Consider the following 8,856-nt stretch of genomic DNA (forward strand, 5'->3'; position numbering starts at 1 on the left):
TTCCCTACCCCCAAGCGGCCTGTCGAAACTATTTTTGCTCATCAGACCTCGGCTACTGGGCCCTCGATCGCCTCTCTTTCGCTCCTCGCGGGTTGACGCCCGGACCTATTTCCCCTTCGATCGGCATTGTATGGTTGGTACCGATCCCGGACCGGACTTGGTTCATGATCGACGGCTCTCTTGGACCTGTTGTCGGCCCTGATGGGATAAACAGAACCAGAAGGGGCCCCGAGTTGGTCGTCCTTGACTATGATCTTTGACTAGTGTTGACACCCAATTTTATCCATCCTTACTCCATATTATTCTAATGAACTATTATTTTATTTAAGAGTCATAATAATATTTATAGCATTTTTTTATATTATTACAAGTACTAGAACTTTTATTATTATTATTATTATTATTATTATTATTATTATTATTATTATTATTATTATTATTATTATTTATAAATTGTTTTTTTACTACATATTAGCAACTTCTAAAAAATAAAGCATTTACAATTTATTTTTAGCTTGTTTAAATATTTATAGTATTTGTTTTTCAAATTCTTGTATCTTATTTTTTATTTATTCATTATCACTCCTAATTATTTTATTACTATGACATTTTAATGGTAGCTCAATTATTCTCCTAGAATCAAGCCCAAATAATATATTCCTAGTCCAAACCAACTCAAACAATTTCTCCTTAGCAATTCTAATCTCGTAGCCCAACCTGCTAGCCCAACACTAACCCATGTCAACTAATTCATTTAGGTTAGCCCAAATCCTACTCCACTAACATCCAAAATCATAACCAACCCAAGTCAAACGGAAAAATGTGTTAAAAAAGACATCTCAAGTATTTTGTAAGTATTTGGGATATCCTTTTTGATTAACAAAAGACTAACTAATTAAGAAGGATTAGGGGTGGTTTGGGTCAAATTATAAATAAAAAAACTTTGAGGTAAAATTTAAAATACTAAAAAAAATAATAACATCTTACACTGAAACACATTTTAAACTTTTCCAACTTTTCTCTTTCTTCTCTTTTCAAACCCACGATTTTCTCCCAAACTTTTCTAACTTTTCTCTCAAATTCAATCTCCAAACTCAAGAGTTCTATATGGCTTCAAAATTCAGCTCCATTCCGTTCAAATTTGCTTTGAAGTCGAGATTCCATCATCAAGGTAAGTTTTTTTTTTCTATCATATTGATAAACACTAAACTTGTTATTTCAACCCTAAATTGAGTTTTTGGGGTATTTTTGTATCTTCTTGTTGTTCTGTAGCTTTTGTGCCTAAATTCTAGAGTTGTTGTGTAGTTGATATTTTTGACCGAAAATTTGATATTCTTATGTTGTTTATCTGTAGCCATTGATGTGGTTGTCCCACATGCCCATAAAACTAGTTGTTGTGATATTGAAACAGCTATATTGCTCTATTTTTGGTTTGTGGAATACTTTTTTGCCCAAATATTTCAAACATGTCAGTTGAGTGTTTGAAACATCTTAAGTTATTGTTAAATATTCGTGTTGTTGTTGTTATTGTTGTATGTTGTGAAGTTATTGCAATGTTTATTTGGGTTTGGTTAATGATATTTTGAGCTGAGTGTTTGAAACATCTTATTAAGATGTGTGAAGCTTCATATAAGATGTTTGAAACATCTGTAAGGATATTTAACAATCCATGATATATTTCACCAAAAGATACCAGATTATCACAATGAGATGGTTGATTATTTTAGCGATTAAAAAAATCATTGATAGAGACATATAGATAAAGAAGTTTGGAGAACTATAAAATGAATATTGCTAGTTTTCCTTCAAACTCCATCTAACTAGCTAGAAACTTAAATTACTATATCTTGCTTAGCATTTGTAGATGGCAGAAAATTAATTTTACCTCTTAAGATCAATCTTGTATGACCATTCAATGCAGCACCTTTAGAGATGTTTGAAATATCTCAGTAAGATGTTTCAAACATCTTAATGAGATATTTGAAACATTTTGTTGAGATGTTTGAAATATTTTACTGAGATATTTCAAACATCTCACTAAGATGTTTCACCAAAGAAAACTTAAATATTTATAGTTTTATTTTTTTATGTGTTAGGAACAAATTATTTGTTTATTTTATTGATGGTCGTTACTTGTTTGTGTGTGCAGATTAAATGAAAAAAGGACGTGTGTCAAAGACAGGTGAAAGAGGAAGAGATAAATCTCCTTCTAAAAGATCTAGCAAAAGAATTAAGATATCTCAAGAGGATGATCTACAAAAATCAATTGTAGCTGAAGTGGAAGCCAAACCTCTTCAGGTAGTAGAAGGAGGGAATGCTGGAGAAGAAGAAAAAGAGAACGAAAATGAAGAGAAAATTGAGAAAGAAAATAAAGAGGAAACATAGAATGTACTAGGAGGGAATGCAAGAGAAGCAAAAACAGAGAAAGAAAAAGAAGAGGAAACATAAAAGGAAGAAGAAGAGGAAACAAGGAAAGTAAGAGAAGAAAAGACAAATATTGATGGAGAAGAATCAAAAGAGGAGACAACAATTGATGAAAGAGAAGATGAGACATATATTGATGATGAAGCATCAGTAGGAAATACCGAAGGAGAAGCTTCAAGAGAAGAAGAAGAAGAAGAAGAAGAAGAAGAGGCAGCGGCAAAAAGAAGAAAAAAGAGAAAGAATGGCAATGCACATTCTCAATCTGTCGAGGTAAGCTTAATATGTTTCAAACATCTCTCTAGATGTTTGAAATATCTCTATAGATGTTTGAAACATCTCTCTGGATATTTAAAGTTTATGTCTGCATGTTTGAAATATTTCCTAAGATGTTTCACTAAACATGATTGTAAAGAGATCTTTTTAATTATTAAATTAATTATTCTTGTGCCTTTGACTAATCAACACCTTTATATGTACAAGATGAGATGCCTGAGGATGAGTCTGACAGTTGCGAGGTTGAAATCTTAAAACTTCGATCGGAACTTCCACCCTTAAAGTAGAAGACATTTTTAGATGATAATGAGACCTTCAACAAGAAGATCACTGTGAGATCCTCATTAGGATTAGCAGGTATGGGTGAGTTCCGAAAGTTGTTGCAGGATGAGGGCCTCGAAAACAAGTTTAGGAGTAGTCTTCTCGGGCACTTTTTGGATTTGCCTGAGAGGCCACTATTTCAAGCATCTATAGTGCATGGCCTTCTACTCCGTAGAGTATTGTGTGAGAAGACTCAGGAGTTATGGTTTGATTATAAAGATTACCAATTGGCTTCGGCCTTCGTGAGTTCTCCATAATAACTGGACTCAACTGTGGACATTATTACACGAATTCGAAGCTTCAAAAGTACCTTCTTGATGGTGAAAAGTTGTGGAAACTTATTGCCAAAGGAAAAAGGCCTGTGACTGGTAAAATAGTGCTTGAGTTGATAAAATCTAAATCCAAAAAGATAGAAAAATACAAGTATGCATTATGCTTGATTTGGTTTATCCACTGTATTTTATTGGCAAAGGCTTCGAACTATGGTGTGTCTGAAGCTACAGTTAGATTGGCCTCCACAGAAGAGGATTTCTATCATTATCCATGGGGCCAAAATAGTTTCCGATTGACAGTTGGTTATCTTATGAAAGATATGAAAGAGCGTCAACAATCTAAGGGTGACTCGTATAACCTCCACGGATTTCCTTGGGCTTTCATGGCAACTAAATAAATCTTGTTCATTACTTCTATTTTAGTGTTATTTATATAATTTTATATTTACTTTTTTATCACACAATGTAGGCTTGGGCATTTGAAGTCATACCTCAATTGCGGCTAAAAGACTATCCAAAAGAGAGGACATTGCCGAGGATGAGGAGGTGGATATTTGAAAATATAGAAAAAGACATGCCTGATCCATTTTAAATCAAAGATCGTCCGGTAAGGCTCATTCTGATAGATGTTTAATGTTTGAAAGATATTTCAAACATTAGATATTTGAAACATCTCCATAGGATGTTTGAAGCAAGTATAGGATGTGTGAAACATCCACATGATGTTTCAAACATCTTTCAAAAATTATCCACAGGACATTTGAAACATTCACATAATGGCTGAAACATCTTTCAAACAATATGTGGATGTATTTTAAATATTCTTCAAAAAGTATTTTAAACATTAAGCATGCCTCTAATATTTTTTGCGTATAATATTTTTTGTTATCTACCCAGGTGATACACCCTTTTCTTTATCCTATAGAGGCTAAAAAGATGGAGCCTTATATCCAAAATCTTGTTATCTTATCTGACAAAGAGGACATGATGATAGATAACCTAAGTAAAGAGTTGGATGGAGTGACAGACTTAAGGCATTTGGGTGGTGCCATTAAGATAGAGAAGGGTAGTTTGCAAACCCCACAAGTTGGAGATAGTCATGTGGTTGGAGGATATGATGATAGAACAGAAAAATCTATTGGTGAAGATGGTAAAATGGGAGAAGAAGCTATTGATGACGATGATGGTGATTGTGGAATGCACTTTAATGATGATAATGGTAGGGGGGTCTAATTATGATGATGGCAGAGGAGTTGCTTCTATGAAACAAATGGGTGATGAAATAAAAGATCGTGTTGTTATGGGTATATTTAGTATCCATTGTCCTTGCATATGCCCTGATTTTCAGGAAAAGGAAAAGGAGCAAATAAAGTGGAGGGATGACATGCAGTGTCAGTTGAACCTTATGAATGATCAGTTAAACTCTATGCATAAGACAATGGATGACTTGGTTCAAAAGCTATCAAAGAGACATGTGGTTCTTCCCCGAGCTATTCAGGATCCTTACACAAAAGAAAAAAAAAAGGAACAAAAAGAGGAAGAAAACTGGAAAGGAAGAAACCTTTATAGCAGTCAGTGAGGAGAGGCTGGAAGTTTATATTTATAAACCGATTAACTGGGAGAGGAGAAATTCCCTCGTGACATTTATAAAAAATAGGAGGCCTCATATACATTCACATGTGGGATTCTCAATTATGAAAACTTTAAGAACATTCAAGATTCTCAATTTTGGTTGGAGGATAAGGTACATATTCATAACCCTTTCATCTTGATTTGATTTTTACTTCCCAGTTTGAAACATCCTCTAGATTGATTGTGTATGGTTTGTTGAATTGTTTGATCCACAATAAGATTAGTCTTTGCAAGTTTAATGTTCAAAATCTTTTGTATCTCTATTAGAAAGTTTCAGGCAGAAGTGTTTCATGTCTGTAGTATCATGAAATAAGAATCAGATAATCCTTGAATTAAACTAATGTTTCATTATTTCACTTGCTCCAGTGTAAGATGTTCTGTAAGATGTTTGAAACATTCTGTAAGATATTTGAAATATCCTAATGGATATGTGACTGATGTTTATGGATGTTTGATGTTTAATACTAGTATTTGGATTAGTAATTTAGTTATTTTGATTCTGCGGTACATGGAGGATTTCTTATCTCTTATGCGTATTAGACACAGAAGGTACCCCAAGCACTATGATCAAGTAGATATCATCCTGGATTGTAATTTCCTTTATATCTTAAAGGAACACTATAAAACTCTGTGTGATGGGGTGGACAAGGTGAATGTTGCTCCATATCTTCCCATGATCTTGAATGAGTACCAATTTCATAAGGATGATCTAAAGTATGCTCGAGGAGAGATGCCTTTCTGCGGTGGCCGACCTTGGAATGGTGCGAAGAGGATATTTTGTGTATACAACATTGAGAGGAACCATTATGTCACAGTTGTATTTCTTGTTGAAGAGTCAAAGATGCTTATTTATGATTGCAATACCTATGTGTACACTGATGAAAAGTTGGGTGAATATTTGTATCCCATTGGTACAATATTCCCAAGATACCTCCGATCATGTGGCATTTTCATGCACTTGCCTAAAGAATCCTTGAACATTGATTGGATACCTGAAAGGGTCTTTGATCTTCCACGAGATGACACATATAGTAGTTGTGGAGCATGGTCCTTAATGTTCATTGAGCATCTCATCACCAACACTCTGATGGACAAGATGAATGGCAACATTGTTAGCGAGTTTAGAGAGAAAATGGTTGGGGATATCTTTCAAAGGAACATGGAACCATGATATGATTTGTAATTGATGCATATTTTTATATTATTTCTAGATGGTATAAATAGACGATTTACCATTTTTATTGTTTAAGTTTATTTTTACGGATATTATCTAATTTTTTGGATGGTTTTAATGGATATTTGGATCATATCTTTATGGAACAAACCAATGATGTTTGAAACATCTATCAGAATGTTTGAAGAAATTTAATACTTCGAATAATTGAACATAGAATAATTGAATACGTCAAATAATTGATCGGGAACCTATTGACTTTGTGTCATGACACAAAATCCTAACCTGTCATGATGGCGCCTATCTCAATACTAGGCAAGCCGACAACCTCAATAAACCACATTTCCTCTTAAGTTTGAAATCATAATATTTGAATTTCCATAGAAATATCTCACAAATTACTGACATAAGATACATTCCCACACCTCGGTGTCACTGAGTACATGAGCATCTAAATGACAACAAAGTCTGACTGCTAAGAACACTGTCTGAAAATGTAGAACAGTACAAAAACTGAAGGGAAAGAGAGTCAAGGTCTGCGGACGTCAACCAGCTACCTCGATGGTCTCCAACAGATAAAACTCCAAGAACTAGCAACTGCCGTGTCCAGAAGTACCTGGATCTACACATGAGGTGCAGGATGTAGTATGAGTACAACCAACTCAGCAAGTAACAATACTAAATAAAGAACTGAAAATAGTGATGAGCTTCACAACTAAGTCCAATTACAATAATTTCCAGCATAAGAAAGTAGTCATTCTTGTAAGTTTAACAATTAAGGCCCAAACAGTAATTTCATATCAAGTTCAACTGAAACAGGAGATAATATCTCTCAGAAATTTCCAACACAGTGATATATGACAACTATAGTGCAATAGGAATGAAATCAAATGCATCCTCTCAGGACGACTGTCACTCAGCCATTCCATTCACTCAGCACTCGCACTCAGTAGGTACGTGTGCTCACTAGGGGTCTTGTACATGTTGAACTATCTGCTTAATTGTTGCATTGTACTCAGTCACAATTTACTTGTTTATTTTATCTCAGTCTCTATTGTTCTAGAAATATCCTTGTGAAATTTTCAAACCTTGAACAAGAATTGATGGATAAATGACTAGGTCTTCACTTTCTCTCTCTAAGATGCTCTCACCTCTCTAAAAAATATCATATGAAACCCTTCAAAGTGACCCCTAATAGTGTTTTATAAGAATGGGGTCGGATTTATAAAACCAGAAAAATGAAGCCCCGAAACACACTTTGCGGTCGCATATGCGACCGCATAATGCTCCTGCGGCCCGCATAATGGTCGCAAAAAGGCCTCTCTAGAACTGGGAAACACTGTTTCAGTCTGCGGTCATTATACACCCCGCATACCTGTTATGCGGTCGCATAATGCACCGCAGAACTGTTCTCCAAACTTGGCCTAGCCTGCTTCATTCTACGGCCATTATGCGGTCCGCAGAGTGATCCCGCGGTCGCATAGTGGGCCGCAGAAATGTATATTTTTTACTCACCAACACATTGTTCAACCCAATGTAAGCCTAGTTCGGCACCATGGAACCTTAATTTCCTTAGCAAACACTTTTCGGGGTCGTTACACATAAGTCAACATCCGGTCAACATTTTCAACATAAAAACTAAACCTTGGAACTAAGTGTTCCAAAACCCTCACCGGGCCCGAACCAATTACCCCGGCAAGTCAAATAACAATCCTAAAGCACAATTTGAGCAGTAAATGGGGAGACGGAGTTGTAATACTCGAAATGACTGGCCGGGACATTACATTCTCCTCCTTTTAAATAAATTTTTGTCCTCGAACGGGTTTAGAATTATACATGGAGTCTCAAATAGGTGTGGATAATTGCTCCGCATCTCCCACTCAGTCTCCCAAGTAGCTTCTCCGACTGGCTGGCCTCTCCACTGCACTTTCACCGAAGTTATGTTCTTTGATCTCAACTTTCGAACCTACGGGTCTAAAATGGCCACCAGCTCCACATCATAAGTCCAATTACCATCCAACTGCACTGTACTGAAATCCAAAACATGAGACAGATCCCCGACATACTTCCGGAGCATAGATACATGAAACACTGGATGAACACTCGATAGACTAGGCGGCGATGCTAGTTCATAGTCCACCTCTCCAATCTTCTTAAGCACCTCAAACGGCCCAATATACCGAGAGCTCAACTTGCCCTTCTTCCCGAACCTCAACACACCCTTCATGGGCGAAATCTTGAGCAGAACCTTCTCCCCCACCATGTAAGCAACATCACAGAACTTCCAGTCGGCATAACTATTCTATCTAGACTGCTCCGTGCGAAGCCGCTCCTGAATCAATTTAACCTTCTCCAAAGCATCCTGAACCAAATCAGTACCCAATAGCCTAGTCTCACCCGGCTCAAACCAACCCACCGGAGACCGACACCATCTCCCATATAAAGCCTCATACGGAGCCATCTGAATTCTCTATTGGTAGTTGTTATTGTAAGAAAACTCTGCCAGTGGAAGAAATTGATCCCAAGAACCTTCAAAATGTATAACACAAGTGCGTAACATATCTTTCAATATCTGAATAGTGCGCTCAGACTGTCCGTCTGTCTGAGGGTGAAATATTGTACTCAGTTGAACATGTGTACCTCATTTTCGATGTACTACCCTCCAAAACTGTGATGTAAACTGCGTACCCTAATTTGAAATGATGGACACTGGCATACCGTGCAGATGAACAATCTCGCAGATATAAATCTCAGCCAACC

The sequence above is a fragment of the Nicotiana tabacum genome, chromosome 2, assembly GCF_000715075.1.
Source record: "Nicotiana tabacum cultivar K326 chromosome 2, ASM71507v2, whole genome shotgun sequence".
In the NCBI taxonomy this organism is placed as follows: Eukaryota; Viridiplantae; Streptophyta; class Magnoliopsida; order Solanales; family Solanaceae; genus Nicotiana; species Nicotiana tabacum.